Raw genomic sequence first — 17,452 nt, 5'->3', positions numbered from 1 at the left:
GAACCGGCGCCGCAGAGGCCGCGGGCAGCTTCGCAACCCAACGCTCAACCGCTGCGCCACCAGGGAGGCCCGATGTCTTGTATTCTTAAATATAGTTTTCAGAATTCCCAAACATAGCAGGAATTCAATAAATATGGGCCAAATTAATTAACTATAAAGATAATCTAAACAAAATTCAGCCAAACTCTACGATTCGCTTAACTATCTTACTTGGTTATGTATATATTTTAAATTAATCAATTGATTAATTTTTAGTTGATGTACTGTTGGGGTGTCCCCCATTAGGTATTACCACTGTAGTGTACCCACCACCAACACACCCATATTCTATCACCATAGACCATTGTGCTCCCTTCCCTCTTTGTTCTTATCCCTCTCCTGTCCTCTCCCCCCAATAAGTGATCTTTTTTTAAAAAAAGATTTATTTATGCATACAAGAACTGGGGTACAGGCCAGAGGTGTGGAGGGGGTGAGAGGATTCACCAGAGACAGAGAGGGGAACAGAGCAGGCAGACTGACTGAAATACACTGCTGAGGGGAGCAGCAGGTGTGTCAGGAGAGGTCTGCTGTGCCATGTGGGTCACCTCCCTGGTTGGGGATTGAACTAGTGCTGCGGTGGCTGTGGCTAGCTTCATAAGTTGCATCTTAGCCCCTTGCGCCACCCAGGAGGCCCCAATAAGTGATATTTTTTAAACTCTCTTAGCCACTTGTTTTCAAGATTCATCCACATGATAGCATGTATTAATATTTCATTCCTTTTTGTTGCTAAATAATATTCCATTGTGTTGATATACCACATCTTGTTTATTCATCTGTTAGTTGGTGTCTAAACTTATTGCTTCCTCCCTTTTGACCACGATGAGTCATACTTCTGTGAACATTTGTATGCATGTTATTGCATGGACGTGTGTTTTTTTTTTCCTCTTTAGTATATACCTAGGAGTGGAATTGCTGAGCATCAGCCTTCTCTTGATACTCATATCACTGGGAATGTCAAGAGTTACTATTTCTACCCAAACCTCCCTAAACTTTCCTGTGATCATCCTAAATTTTTTTGATACCTATTGACTCAGTTAATAATCACTGAGTACTTATTGCATGTCGAATAATTTAGGCACTGGCTAGCCTTTGTGGGCACCTTGGATTCCTGTCTCTCCAGGATGTAGAAAGGACCTGATAACAGGGTAACTTTTTATCTGCAACAGACATAATTATAGACTATCATATGCAGAAAGACAAAAATACCACTTAATTTGCATCATTCTTGGCTATCAAAATAAGCTATCATCTCTTAATCTTCTTATAAACACTATCCATAACCTTTCATAGAAGCCTCTTATCCACACTGCTTATTTGTGCATTCATATTTGTATGTTTTAATTTACTCATCCTTTTATTCAGTACATTTTTTTCATTCATTCAGTACAAATTTATTACACATCTGGATTCTGTCAATCATTGTACTAGGTTCTATGGATATAAAGATATACGACATTCACTTCTCATTGGAGAGAAATATATATAATAGATTGTTTTTTATATTTTATTTTATTTTATGTAATTCTTACATCATTTTTCATTTTTGTACAATGTATGCATTTTCATTTTGGTTATATTCCCCATATAATTCCCACTCCCTTTATTTTGACCCTAATCCCTTCCCCCCCAACCCCAGTAGTGTGTCTCTGGTCTACAGTTGCTTGTTGATTTTGATTTCTTCTTTATTATAATTAGTCTTTTTCCTGGTTCCTTATTTAGGTTTTCTAAATTCCTGCTATGAGTGAGACCATCCGGTATTTTTCTTTTTCTTCCTGGCTTATTTCGCTGAGCATGATCCCTTCCAGCTCCATCCATGTTGCTGCAAATTGCATGAGTTTATCTTTTTGATTGCTGAGTAATATTCCATGGTGTATATGTACCACATCTTCTTGATCCAGTCATTTATTTTTGGGCATTTGTGTTGTTTCCATAGCTTAGCTATTGTAAATATTGCTGCTATAAACAGAGGGGTGCAGGTGCCCTTTTGAATTAATGTTTCTGTGTCCTTTGGGTAAATACCTAGGAGTGGAATTGCTGGATCATATGGACCCTCTATCTTTAGTAGGTTGAGGAATCTCCACACAGCTTTCCATAGTGGTTGGACCATTTTGCACTAACATTATATGAGTTGTTCCTAACCCATTTTGAGGTTACTAGGAAAGACTTCCTAAAAGGTAGAAATGTAGATCATAGAGACAGGCTGGGGTATGGATGGAACTTTGCAAAAAAGGTGATACAGAAGGTAAGCAGATACTGAAGGAAAAACAAAACAAAACAAAACATCGTGGTACAAGTAGGTTAGGATTGCTGAATCATAAAGTGTTTTTGGGATAAAGAATCTTCAAAGAATAACCATAATTACTTAATATATAGCCTGTCAGAGGGAATTAATAATTAAGAGAAGAAAAATTATGCAGTGATTTACAATTGCCCACTAAATAGCTGCATGAAGTCAGACAAATGATTAACCACTCTCTGCCTTATTTATCGTGAAAATATCCTTTCAAAAGCGACACATATATTGCTTAAAATATGCAACCCTAAAAAACTTTCTAATATTGCCCCCCAAAATAGCCAAGACTTGAACAGTTAAGACAAAGTAAGATATGGATATATATGTCATAGACTAAATTCCAGATTAAATGGACTGAAATGAACTCTGAAAAAAAAAATTGATCTATTGCAAGCCTGGCTGGGTGTCCCAGTGATGCTGGTCACCTAGAGAAGTGTCAACTAAAATCAAGAATTAAAAGGGTATCCCCCTCCCTGGACTCCAACTAAGGGGTAAAAGCTAGAGCCAAGGTACAGTTGAAGTGACCTTGCCAATAAACTGGGTGAACAGCAACAAAAAGTTGTCTCCAGGCAAATCAGTAACTTAAAAATAAAGCAACCAAAGACACTTTAAAATTTATGACATCAATCAGCCCCCCAGTGCCCCAAAACTAGGGGTCTAAATAGAATAAAATTTAACATCCCTCCATCTTTTCCTCTATGCAGAAATACCATCAAATAGATCCATTAACCAGACACCTGCTTGGTCTTTCTCTGCAAAATCCTTAAAAATGTAAAATGTGTTTCTTGAAAACTGACATTTTCCTCAAAAATACTCATTGTGAGATTCAGAATTTGGACAGCTTTCCCAGAGCTTTCTGGAGGCTCTTCCTGGGCTTGAGTCCTGTCTTGATACTTTAATAAACTCCCTTAATTTTTGCCTGCCTCAATCTATTTATGACAAGAGAAGAAAATTCCCAAGCCCCAAGTTCAAGTCTGCACCTATCACTCCCCATCTCTACCCTCCCTGATTCATGGAAAGGGCATCCCCTTTTATCTGACCTCAAGTCTTTCACTCATAGTTGTTTTGAAACATTTGATGAGTCTCTGCAATTGTAGATTATCATGTTCTGAGTCCAATAACTATCCTACAGCCCTCATTTCTTCATCAAGAGGTTGTTATATTCTCCTGTAAAATTTCTATCAGAGGCTTCATCATATTTTATTCTTAGATGTCTGACAGCAGTGGTCACTAAGCCCCTTCTTCTTCTTTGAAAGCTCTTCATCTTTATCCTTGATCTTCTCTTACTGTCTCTAGCTCCATATGTCCATACACAGGCAAACAGAATAGAGTCTGATACTTCAAGCGCCAGAGCTTCCCTTTAAGTTGGGCATGTAGACTCCAGAGCCTTTGCTCTTATGTGTAACTTCATACTAACAAAGCAACTGGGAAGACCCTGTGTAATCTTGATGCTCATCCATAACTGTCCCCACATATTGGGCCCAGTCATAAATGCACACAAGCTCAAGAGGAAAGAGACAGGTCTGCTCCTGTCTCTTTCACCCTCTTCAGAGGTCTCACTTCCTTAATAGTCATCTCCATGAAAGAGAAACAAGCAATCGATGGTGTGAAAAATACATAGGGAAAAAGGCCTGATAGAAACTTCGAGACACTAGATGTAAGTGGCACAGAAAGAAAATGGAAGCACACTTTGATATCAGAGAACAGGTTTACACTAAGTAACACCTGTGTTCCCATCTTGCTCTACAGTCATGTAGCAGTGCACCCTCCATTACAGTGCTCCCCGAGGACATTACTAACATGGATTTATTGTCCTGTTAATGAAGGGAGACCTTACCCTGGTGAATGTGAAGCTTTCACCCTTGCTGGTAATTCTGTTGTTGATTTACATGATACAGATGTATCCTAAACGACCACCATTTGTGACATAAAATTTGGAAAATTGTGCATTCTAAGAGAGTTTTCACAGTGGCCATCATTTATGGAATGCAATTTCCACAGTTGAATAAAATGTTGCATATTGAAAATAATATATATGTGTATACGGCTAAGGCAGCAAAACTGGATCATCAACACATTGGATGTTCAAAATTTATTGGTAAAATTAACTATCAGAAACAAATGCTCTTGTGCCTGCCCATTCCCCGCCCCCGCCCCCGCCCCCCACCCCCCAAAACACACACATTCACTGCTGGGAGCTTAATTTCTAAAGGATGTGGATGTCCATTTGCTGGAGAACTGACCTCAGCACATGGAAGCAACATCACTGGAAGTTGCCAGGGGCATACCTACATCCCTCAGCCTCAACCAAAGGCAGCACGTTCTCACATGACTCCTTTACCCCAAGCATGGCCAATTTGTGGTTTCATTCTGTTCCAACATTCCTTATGGGATCAGCCTGAGGCTAGACTTCAGGTGAAACCAAATCTTTGTTTTGCTTTATTCTTCCACCCCATCCTGCTTCCTTCACCTTTTTGCAAGTTGCTTCTGAAGCACTCCCTCAATAAATCACGTGCACATGGATCTCTGTCTCAGGTATGCTTCTAGGATACCCCTTCTAAGATGTGAAAACACCCAATAGTGGGGACTCCCTGGTGGCACAGGCAGTTGAGCGCAGCGCTTTGAAGCTGTCCGCAACCTCTGCAGCGCTGGTTCGATCCCCGCCAGCAGCAGAGATACCCACATGGCGCGGAAGACCACTCCTGTCTCACCTGCTGCTCCCCTCATTAGTGTATTTCATCAGTCTGCCTGTTCTGTTCCCCGCTCTGTCTCTGGTGAATCCTCTCACCCTCCTGTGCATCTGGCCTGTACCCTGGCTCTTGTATAAATAAAATAAATCTTTAAAAAAAAACACCCACTAGTTCCAAAGGAGGCTAAATACTGAAAGACATTGACCTGATATAAACCATTTTCAGAAGATGGACATTTACAAAGTGAGAGAGGAAATCCTTTTAATTATACAAAAATGCATAATTGTTTGAAAAATTTGACATATAGTGACAGTAATGTGAAAATTGTATACAATTATTGACAGTCAAGTAATAGAAGCATAGAAAGTCAAAGGTTAGCCACACAGGGTTCCTGTCAAGCACCATTGTGTACATCCATGAACTTAGACTTAATAGCCATGACCTTGCCACCTACATCCTGTTTGACATTTTCAGAAAGATGCGACAATAGAGTTGATGAATTCATTAGCATTATGAGTCATGTGAAATCAAAATCTTTAATACATTTGAATAAGAGTTGACTGAAAACTGTTGGTTTGGAGAAGATAAAAATTACAAATGTTTTAAATCGGGTCCACAAAGAAAAAGGAAACAGAAAACTATTTTACCCTAACTGAACAAGGGATGGACAGCACATCTCCATATCATATTGTGCTTATGTGACTGGGTAGGCCAGAGGAGTTTACATCCCAGAGCACAAAGCCAGAGATGAGCAGAAAGGAATTGCCAAATGCTTAGTCAGATATTGGACAAGATGTTCTGTTCTGATTTTTCAAAAGAAAAGGACTATAGATTTGAGATTGAGGCGCATTCATTTTTAGATTCAACCAATATTTAGAGGGCACCTCTCCACTGCTGGGGTTCTGTGCTGGTTGCTGTGGTTACAGACATGGAAAGGCAGAAATGAGCTCCCAAGCCACGTTGTGTCTGTCTTGTAATCATTCCTCGTCTTCCTTCCCTGCTTTTTACAAATGATGTCTGGAGTTTATCAGCTCTGTCGATGTTTGTGTGCTTCCTAGGTCTTTCAAATATTTAACGATGTCTAAGCTTTTCACGATTGCTTTAAACTCTTCAGTTAACTCAGATTGCAGAATTGCACAGGGAAAAATGCATCTCTTCCCTTTCTCTCTAAAGAGCCCTCAATTATGGTCCTTTAACGGGTGGATATTGTTCATTAAATATTCCGTATCTTAATTTTTTTCTCTAAAAAGTAAGTTTTCTACTTATACCTCTGGGAGTCTTGTGCTGAGGGTTAGCATCCATCTTGTAAAATTCTTCAAGATTTTTGGACACAAGCACCCCTCTTGTGAGAGACTGGTCTATCTGTGCCCTTTAGATTTCAATGTCTGTCTCAGTTTATTCATTCCCTTGTATGTGAGTAATCATAGCAACTAGGGTTTGTGAATCTTTTCATTACATCTCATGTGTTACAATTATGAGGATTTTATCTTAGTAAATTAAATGTATTAACAGTGTAGCTAGTTTTATTGAGTACAACAGTCAGGATTCTGAATAGTAGCTAGAATGTAATTTCCTAGAGAAAGGCATTTGCTCTATTGTGCTAATTAGCTTGTTACATTTTGATGAATATTTTGACTAAATTCTGAGATGAATTGATAGGAATAAATTTTGCAAGTACTTTAAGGAATATTATTTGGGATGGTTCTTTCATCTGTTAGTGGAACAATGTCATCTTCTTTTAATAATTGTAAGGATTTTGTATCATGCTTTAAAAATAAAATATGTAAGTGAGATTTGGACATTGGGAACCAAGGACTTAGAATTTCCATACATGTCTTCCTTTTTAGAAAGCCACACTGTCTGAGAAGAACCCTCACACAGTTGTGCTTAATACAATACATAAACAAATTCCTTATATACATTATTTTTATCACTGGTCTAAGCTTACCAGTGTGTTTGTGCCTGTGTTGACATAAGGTTCATAGAGACTCTTGGGATTTATAGTGTTGGATTTGAAAAAATCTGTTTATATCAAGTGGATTCTCCATTGAAGAGTAGATACCTAGTTTTATAAAAAGCATATTTTATCTGATGTCATGAAGAGCTCTTCATTTTCAACATTTAATCTCTGGAAAAGTGAACAAATGAGGAATAAATTATATTACTTAGCAACCTTATATTCAATTCACTGCATTGTGAAAATCTTACATCCTACAAATAATTCACATACTGAAACAATGGACATAAATTATAACTATTAAGAAACATTAAAAATCCAAATAGTTATAACCTAATTCGTAGCTCATTTGTTTTAAATCAATACTTCAATTGTTAGTTTCTAAGAAAATTAATTACTAAGAAAATTGTTAATTTCTAAAAAAAAATTTCACAAGCAAAATAACTTAGGAGTATCTTGAACTAGAAAAGATCTATTTCATAAAAATTCTTTATTTTATGTTTTATAGTGCATACACTTCTACAATGCTTGCTGATTCATTGGTATCTTATAAACAGCTTGAATTTTTATTAAGACTCATATCACTGGTCTTTATGTGTACATATTAGAAGATAAACTAGAGATGGTTGAAATTTAGTAGGCTTTTATTTCTCCCCACAAAAAATATCTTTTCTCGGGCCTCCCCGGTGGCGCAGCGGTTGAGCGCTGGCTTGCGAAGCTGCCCGCGGCCTCTGCGGCGCCGGTTCGATCCCCGGCTGCTCCCCGGCCACCAGAGGAGGGTCCCACATGGCGCGCAGACCTCTCCTGCCGCCCGCTGCTCCCCTCAGCAGTGTACTTCGGTCCTTCTACCTGTTCTGCTCCCCGCTCTGGCTCTGGTGAATTCTCTCACCCTCCCGCGCTTCTGACTGTACCCAGTGCATGTATAAACAAAACAAACAAACAAACAAACAAACAAATAAATAAATAAATAAATAAATAAATAAATAAATAAAAACATGCCTCTATTTAAAAAAAAAAAATCTTTTCTCAGTAGGTGCAGAATTAGGGTTGATAATTGCAATAACACCAGATAACATATTTGCTTATGGTGGATAATTTTTGCACTATTTTCTAAAAAAAGTCTTGTCTCTGTAAACTTAAGATACTGACAATTGACACTTAAGAATTCTTATGATAAACAAAACAACCCCCAAAAAACAAACTTCAAAAATGAAGTTTTTGAAGAAGCACTCTGAGAAAATGAAAAAGGAATTAACATTGATCATTTGCAATTTAATTAAGACAATATCTTGAATGCAAATGAAGGGGACAAAAGATAAATTCAAAGGAGTGTTTAAATGATCTTGCTTGGCACTTTAATTTTATTTATTTTTTGAAGATTTTTTAAAATTTATGCATATAAGAACTGGGGTGTAGGCCAGAGGTGTGGGTGGTGGGAGGATGCCAGAGAGACAGAGTGGGGAGCAGAACAGGCAGATATACTGAAATGCACTGCTGAGGGGAGCAGCGGGCGAGTCAGGAGAGGTCTGCTGTGCCATGTGGTTTAGCAACCTGGCTGGTGCTGGAACTCATTCGCAGCGGCTGGCGATAGCTTGATAGCACTGAGACTTTAACACCTGTGCCATCAGGGAGGCCTGATACTTTAATTTTATAGAGTGGAAACAGACATACTGAGGCTAAGTGATTTATATAAAGTCATGGTTAGAGTGTGGCAGAAAAGATCCTGACTCTTGTCCAATCCCCTTTTCTTTGCATGCCATGACCTCTTATAGAAGGATACATGCCAGTTAATTGTAATTGCTTATAAAAAACCAGCTGAAGGGCCTCCCTGGTGGCACAAGGAGTTAAGACACAATCTATGAAGCTGTCTGCAGCCTCTGCAGTAGGAGTTCAATCCCCCAGCCGGTCAGGGAGCAACCTGCATGGTGCAGCAGACCTCTCCTGTCTCGCCTGCTGTTCCCCTCAGCAGTGTACTCTTGTCAATCTGCCTGTTCTGTTCCCCACTCTGTCTCTGATGAATCCTCTCACCCCCCACACTTCTGGCCTATACCCTAGTTCTTGTATGCATGAATAAAAAAAGAAAAGAAAAACCAACTGAAAAAAATGGTGAACTGTGATCACATATGTGCTGAAATAGCATTAGTATATTCAAGATTATTTGGGAGAGGAAACACCATTCTGGAACCTGCATCTCAGACTTGGTGAGCTGGAATGACAATCGGCAACTTTATTTTTACCAGTTATCAGTCACTGATATAATGGGGCAGATGCTACCAGAGAAACTTAATTATTGAAGCAAATTTTCTGAAAAAATATATGCTTGTTTAGATTTCATTGTACAAGGATGGGGTTTGTATTTTCCTTAGCTATAAAATTCTCTCCTTTTGATTTCATATGATGGTCAAATCTGCATGGAAACAACCCACTGAGGGCAAAACAGTGCAAAGGATCTTATTTTGCAACATTGTGATGCTAAGTAGGACTATATTTTCTTGAATGACTTCCTCAACTTCTCCTTCAGTACGAGATGGGGGATAGATAATAGCTGAGTTGCATTAAATTTGTTCGATTTCTCCCCATTCTCTTTACTATTGAGATCATATATTAGTAAATTTTATTTATTTTAATCAGTTTGCTTTAATCTAAACTCAAGATGGAGTTTAGAATACGAATATCATGTAAGATATGTGTTCTCTTGCATGTTATTCATGTTTTATTTTATTTATTTTTTTAAATTGCGGGGGTGGGGAATGTAGAGAGGGGAAAGACAGAATGGGGGACACCTCATGTTTTATTTTATGTGCATGCAAGTTCACGTATTTGATAGCCTCATTAGTCTATATATTATATTTATAACACTTCATTAGATTGAAGGTTTTGAAGCATTAGATTACAGGATGTTGTAAGAATATTGTGAAAAATTTCTGACACATCCATTCATCTGAAGGTTAGTTGCCAACATGATGCAATGTGGCCCCAGAATATGTCAATAGAGTATAAACAAGGACACTCCAGAGAGCCACAATACAACCATGAATATCAGTATATTAATACTGGTATGTTACTACCATCCAATCCGTAATCCCATTCAATTGTTCAGAATATGTCCGTTATACCAGAAAGATGCAGTTTAAAATAATGCATTGCATATAGCTGCCATGTCTCTTTAGCTCCTTAATTTTTCTCTGAATTTTATAATCTTAACACTTTGAAGCTTGTGGGCAGTCATTGCAGAATGTCTTTCAATTCAGATTTGTCTAGCTTTATTCTAGATTAAATTCATGTATCTTTGGTAGGCATATCACAAAAGTGAAGCTGCTTTTTTCTCATTGCATCTTGTCTGTACTATAGTATTGCAACCTGTCCAATTTCCGATGATGCTTATCTTTGGTGTAGGTGAAAGTGGCATCTGCCAAGTTCCTTCACATAAAATTGCTCCTCTTCCTTTGTAAATAACAAAAACTTCAAGGGGAGATACTCTAAGACTTGCAAGTATCTCCTTCAGATTTTCAAGTTATTCATGTATTTATTCTTTTATGGTTTACAATTTTATTAATGGACGGGAATCCACTATTATCATTATTTATTTTGATTCTTAAATTGCTGTGGGCATGACTTTGTTTTATATTCTTTTGATGTATCTAAATTATTATTGAGCATTGATTTTTTTTTTTCTGGCACAACAAAATATTTTAGGTTCATCTTGTACTCTTCTTGTCCCACCTTAGAGTTGGTCATTTTTCTAAGAAGTCCTGCCTGTTTCTTTCCAATGAGAATAGCATTTAGAAGTCAAGATTTGGTTGCTAAGTGTGCTCATGGTTCTTAGGGGTTTCAAGGCTTCCAGAGTGTTTCACAGGGAAAATCTAAGGAATGTATGATAATATACACATATTGATATGTGAATTTATTCCTTCCTTCATCTGTCTACCTGTCTGTCGATCCATCTATCTATTATTTAGCTACCTTTCTTGATATCCATGAGTCCATAGCAATACCTCCAATTTCTATTCAACAACACTGAGTTCCTTCTAATTTTTTCCCATTTCAGTATTTGCTTCTTCCTTCTCTAACAACTGAGAAACGTGGCTTGAATTATACCGAAAATAATTTACTTATGTGCTCACTCCCCTGTAGGTCACAAAATTCCCAACACCACTGCTACTTCTTGCCCTGCATGGATGCACTTTTTCACTGCCTGCCTCTCTGCACACCATCTTCCTGAAGACGGCTTCTTACTCTCCCAGACTTGGCTATCCCTTGGGGTAGCCTTCCCACACAGACGTCCTTTGCACCCTGTTTCTTATACCCTGAGCTAGGTCATTCGGTTCTCAACACCCCCATCCTCTCTGGCCTGTTTGCCTACTTTGCTCTGTCCTACTTATTGGATTTATGATTAAGTTGCTGGGGAAGGGAAGAGGAACAACAACTCATTAGATTTTAAAATTAAATGCCAAACTTCTAAAATATTTAAACTACTCAGTATATTATTAAAGGAAAGGGATAGGGAATATTTCTGAAAACTTTTTTTTGGTACCAGTTTATAAAAAAATGCTGGATAAAGAATACACCGTGTTGGCAAAGATAATTATAGTGGCATCAAAGTAAAAAGCGTTGGTTGATAGTGGAGGTGAGTGACCAGTGTAATTTAAATCACAAACAAAGCTTTAGGATCCATTTCCCTTTGTTCAATTAAGAATCATTTAGTTGTACATTTTTTTAATGGCTCCTTTTTCATTTCTTAGTTACTAAGAAATGCTTCTGGCATTTACTTTCTGTGCCATAAATGTTAATGCACTTAAGTAATATTTTCTTGGAGGTGTTAAGTAATTTTAGGTCATTTACTTTCCTGGATCACAGAATATCAAACACAATTTATAGGAGAGATGGGATTCTACTTGCTCAAAACACAACTGCTAGTGAATTGGGAATGCAAATGTACCTCTCTGTTGTTGCAGGATGGCAAGTAGTCAAGCAAGCATCCTACAGGTTGACAACTCGAGAAAAAGTCAAGAGACACATGTACCTCTTGCATACACAGGGGAGACCCAGCATGACTAAGTTACCGGTGGAAGGGGCTTGCGATGCCATCTTTAATAGCTAAACTAGAAGAACCTTGGAGTTTGGAAAGGGAAGGTTAGCTAGAGGGGTTGCCAGGGAAGCAGAGTAGACAAAGGCATGCAGATTTATGTTCTGCCCTCTCCACTGAAAAGGGATAAGTAGATTACACTTTATAGAAATTTCCTTGGAAATATCTTTTCTTTCTTTTTAAAATTTTATTAAATTTACTTATCTATTTTCTTACATCACTGTTCATTTTTGGACAGTATTTGATTTCTCCCCTCAGGTGTAGTCCCTGTAGCTCTCCCACCCCCACAGCCCCTGTGACCCATCACCACAGTCCCTTGTGCTCTTCCCTCCCTGGTGCTGACCCCTCCCCTGCCCCCTGCTGTGTGCTTCAGATCCATGGTCAGCTGGCACATTTTGTCTTTTCAAAGATAGCCTCCACCTAGCCTTCGGTCCCTCCCATGAAATCAACTTTTTGTGAAAGACATCTTCTGGATGGTAGAATTTTGCCCCCCTTCATGAGAAAGACAGGAGCAGAGCAGTTTACACCATCACACAGAAGCAGATCACAGGGGACTCAGGTGGAACCATAAGGGGGCACTTGTCTAAAGCTCCAGGTTTCACACCCTGCTGCCCCAGGCTTGCCATCAGCGGGCACTCCTCCGCGGACCATCAACCTGTCTCTAGGATTGCTCCAGTGTCTCTGGCAGGTGCAGGGTGCTGCTAAGGCCGCCAGTCCTAATAGCTTGCTCAGAACTGTTACAGTCTGGCATGGCAAGCGCTACTGCAGAGAGATTTTTGACTTCATGGATCACGGGTTTGATAAATCAAAATGAATCTTTGAAAACTCTCATGTTTTATCAGGTTCTGCAGTTGCCTTGCCTGCCCAGTGAAGCCATGTTTCCTGGAATCCACATAACTGGGAGGGACCTGCATGTCTTTTGGTGACTAGTTGGTGTGGCTACTTATTTCAATTGCTTATTCCATGAAGGAGAGATCACAATTTTAAACTTTTTTTTTTTGAATACCATTGCTGTGAAGTGTGCTTCTATTTCACTTTGTGGAATGCTGGAAGTGAATTTTAAGGCATTCTTCTTGGATATGTTAACACTTAGGAGACAAATAGCTTATCATTGAACTTGGAGCAGGAAGACCTAAATTTGAATGCTGGCACTGCTACTTGCTGGCGATGTGGCCTCAATTTCCTCATTTCTAAGATGAGTATTATTATTATCTTACAAAGTTTTTCTTGAAGTGGCAGTTTAATGCATTTTAAGTTAAAGTCATTACAATAGTTGAATGATCTATGTAAATGTAAGGAACTACTAGTATTTTATAAAAAGTCATTTTTTTTTTTTGCCAGTAAAATAATTCATTAAGTAAAAATCCAAAATGTGGAGAAAAGGGAACATTCCTACACTGCTGGTGGGAATGCAAACTGTCCAGCTCTGATGGAAAGCAGTATGGAGGTATCGCCAAACAATAAGTATTGATCTGCAATTTTATCTTTCTCCTTCTGACTTTTTTCACTTAGCATTATCCCTTCCAGGTCCATCCATGTTGCCACAAATGGCATGAATTTATCTTTTCCGATCACTGAATAATCCCGGTTTTTGCCCACTCCTGGGCATCTCCCAAAAAATATCAAAAACACTCATTTGAAAGGAAACTGGCACTCCCATGATTATTGCAGCATTATCTACTATAGCTACATTATGGAAACAATCTAAATGCCCCACAACAGATGAGTGGATCAGAAAAGATAATCTCATGCCATTTGGGGCAATATGGATGGAGCTGGAAGGGAAAATACTAAGTGAAATAAGACAGGAGGAGAAAAATAAGTGGTGTAATTAATATGTGGAATATAAAGTAACTAAACTAGGGGCCTCCCTGGTAGCACAAGGGGTTAAGACAAAAGCTAGGAATCTGTCTGCAGCCTTTGCAGCACGAGTTCGATCTCCTGGCCAGCCAGGGAGCTACCTGCATGGCGCAGCAGACATCTCCTGACTCGCCCGCTGCTCCCCTCAGCAGTGTATTTTGGTCCTTCTACCTGTTCTGTTCCCCATTTTGTCTCTGGTGAATCCTATCACCCCCCCACACCTCTGGCCTGTACCCCAGCTCTTGTATGCATAAATAAATAAATCTTTTTAAAAAAAGTAACTAAACTAAGAGTCAGATAAAGACAAACTTAAAAACTAACCTTGGATAGCTGACTACAGAACTGAAGCACCACAGGCTTGGAGGGAGGGGGAGAGGTAAGAACAAAGAGGACAAGGAGCAGAATAGACTATGGTGGTGGAATATGGGTGATTTGGTGGTAGGTGCACAGTGGTAGTAATGCCTAATGATGGTATCCAGATATATTACCTCAATTAAAAATAAGTTAGTTAATTAATTAAAAATATAGTAATAATAAAAATATCCAAGTGAAATAAAACTAATAATAAAATTACACGAAGAGCAGTTGAGAAAATTTGGGGTTTGCAAAAGTAAATTTGCTTTTCAGATTTAATAAATACTTAATGTTTAAGTAGTTATTGTCAGTTCAAATATGCTTCAAGATGTTGAGTCCAAAATGTGTACCTTGCTTTGAAAGCAAGTTTCATTTCCAGGACAATATGACCTTCTGGCAGGGACCCATAGTAAAGGATCAGAAAAAGCCAGACAAGTTTGGGAGGCAAAGAGCAAAATCAAAACCAAGATAAACCAACCTCCCCATGGGTCTCTCACCCATGTTTGTTTCAACCAGTCCAAGGCCAAGAAGCAGCTACAGCTTCTTCACATGTCTCTCTGCTCCGAGTCTCCTTCTGGCTCTCCATCCTGCTTCCTTCTTTCCTCAGTTGCCTCTCCACCTTCTTCTCTCTCCTCAGCTCTACCCTCCGTTGGGTGGAGCGGGGAACCTGGAATTTCCCCTTCTCCTGGGGACTTCTCATATATTGACATATTTCTGTTATGGCTGAAGTCTAATAAACTTTCAGTTTGAAGAAAGAAGGTTTTCAGAAACACAGTGTCATATTCCACTCTTTTTTTTTTTTTTTTTTTTTTAAGATTTATTTATTTATTTCTACAAGCACTGGGTACAGTCAGAAGCACAGGAGGGTGACAGAATTCACCAGAGCCAGAGGGGAGTCCCAGCAGAGCAGGCAGACTGACGAAGTACACTGCTGAGGGGAGCAGCGGGCGGCAGGAGAGGTCTGCGCGCCATGTGGGACCCTCGCCCGGCAGCTGGGGATCGAACCAGTGCTGCAGAGGCTGCGGGCAGCTTCGCAACCCAGCACTCAACCGCTGCACCACCAGGGAGGCCCCATATTCCACTCTTAAGCGCTTTAAGCAACATCCCATCTCTGATTTAGTTTCCCAGATGGACCAATCACTTGAAAGGTGGTGTCCTGTGCGAATGGTCATTTTTCAGATCAAAGTCTCAGCTCACGGACTAGCATATTGTAGGTTTGGTTTGAAGCAGCCTTTTGGAGAATTATTATCATATTTCAAAGTGTTACATCTCAGAGACAATAAAATAGGTATAAATTGAAGGGTTATTAGGGTGTTAAAAAAAGAATTAACAGACCCAAAATGGAATCACTAGTGACAAGTTCCAACTCAACTTAATAGCTAACCTAATTACAGTTGCAAACTTTTCTAAAAGTGGAATTTTAAGTTTCATGTGAAACTTCCTGGTCAGTGCTAGTGAGGTAATCTTGATTAGAAAACTCCTGCCTTCTACAAAAGGAAGTTAGTTTTCCCTGGAATCTGTTTTCCTTTGCCAATAACCTGTTTCAGCCTCTGTCTGACTGGAAAAATCTTCCATTTTGAACAATTCCTCGCAGCATGTTACTAATGACTTAGATGGGATGTGGCCTGATTCACAGTCCATTTAATGAAAGTCAAATCTGCATTTATTTGGGTGAATACTGTTTTTTAACACTGGTGTAGTTACGGTAAATAAAGATGCTCAGGCTTTTGCACCATTGGCCTCTGTGCCTGTCACCTGCGGCCTTGAATGCAGGCAGTGCTTGGAATCGTGGGCTCAGGCATGCGTACCTGATGGTGGACACCTGGAATGTGGTGTGGGCATGTGTACGTGCACACACCTGAGCCTAGAGGCTGCGCATATAAGGGTGGCGTTACAGAGGATGGTGTGGCAGAGAGCAGCAGAGAGACCTCAAGAGAATGTACAGAGAGAACCCAAAGGGTTAATATTTGCCAGGAGCTGGGAAGCCTGCTAGCATCCTGGCCCACAGGCCTTCCTCCCTGCCCTGCATCTGGTTACTGCACTACAAGTGGAATAGAAATATTAAAAGCCTGAAAAAGCCACTGAGGGCTTTAGGATTCCCCTTCACCCATCTGCCTGGATCTGTAACAGGGTGGTCTCCAGGAAAAGGGGAGGCCCCAGGTTCCCTGCTCCACCCAAAGGAGGATGTTGCCGAGTAGGGAGGAGAAGAAGCTGCAGAGGAGACTGAGGTAGGAAGGAAGCAAGATGGAGAGCGGAAGGTGACCTAAGGAAGGCACAAAGAGCAGAGAGATGTGTGAAGAAACTGTGCTTGTTTCTTGGTCCTGGACTGGCTGAAACAGATGTGGGTGAGAGAACCTGTGGGGAGGTTAACAATGGCAGCTTTTATCTTGGATTTGATTTTGCTCTTTTCCTCCTGTAACAGGGTGGTCCCCAGGAAAGGGGGAGGTTCCAGGTTTCCTGCCCCACCCTAAGGAGGGTGGAGCTGAGCAGGGAGAGAAGAAGCTGGAGAGGGGACGGAGGAAGGAGGGAAGCAGGATGGAGCCAGAAGGAGACTGGAGGAGGCGCATGGAGCAGAGAGACATGTGAAGAAACTACACTGGCCCTTTGGTTGTGGTTGAAACAGATGTGGGTGAAAGACCCGTGGGGAGGTGACATTGGCAGTTTTTATCTTGATTTTGATTTTGCTCTTTTCCTTCCAGGCTTGTCTGGTTGTTTCTGGCCCTTTTCTGTGGGTCTCCACTGGAAGATGCTTTAGACTTGTGCCAGTCTTTGGGGCCTTGCTCTGGGCCGATCCCATTTGGATCGAGTTTTACCCACGAGGGGACGGGTAACTTTGGGTGCTTCATTTAGAAACTAGTTTCTTTGCCTTTCCTGTATTGTTTCCTAATTGTATTAAAGTTCCTTCCCATTAAAGTGTCATATGTTTTGTCTTGATGCGGCGGATGGCAGAACCTATTTAGAGCAGGCAGGTTTGCGGGTTCTGGGCTGCCCCTCTCCCTGCCCTGAAACAGGTCCAGCGGCCTGCCCTGTGCCTTGCTGGCACCACAATCCATCATAAAACATTTCACTGAATCTGAGATTGTGAATGATCATCAGCCCTCATCTAATCAGAATCCCTTATTACGCAGAGACTAATAGGAATTCAATAGTTTACCTAATGTTAAATTTTGAGT

General features: G+C 40.0%; 1 long non-coding RNA gene across 5 annotated transcripts in view; it reads right to left on the bottom strand.

Annotated features, from left to right (window-relative positions):
• Nucleotides 1-17,452, bottom strand: part of LOC119256758 (uncharacterized) — a 42,727-nt gene that overhangs the window by 11,195 nt on the left and 14,080 nt on the right. For all 5 annotated transcript variants that reach the window (XR_008553772.1, XR_005127879.2, XR_008553771.1 and 2 more), the window contains one exon: nt 6,971-7,150. This is a non-coding gene — a long non-coding RNA (uncharacterized LOC119256758). The remainder of the gene's footprint in view (nt 1-6,970; nt 7,151-17,452) is intronic.

The sequence above is a fragment of the Talpa occidentalis genome, unplaced genomic scaffold, assembly GCF_014898055.3.
Source record: "Talpa occidentalis isolate TD23 unplaced genomic scaffold, MPIMG_talOcc4v2.1 talOcc4.4, whole genome shotgun sequence".
In the NCBI taxonomy this organism is placed as follows: Eukaryota; Metazoa; Chordata; class Mammalia; order Eulipotyphla; family Talpidae; genus Talpa; species Talpa occidentalis.
This window is presented reverse-complemented; position numbering and strand designations above follow the sequence as displayed.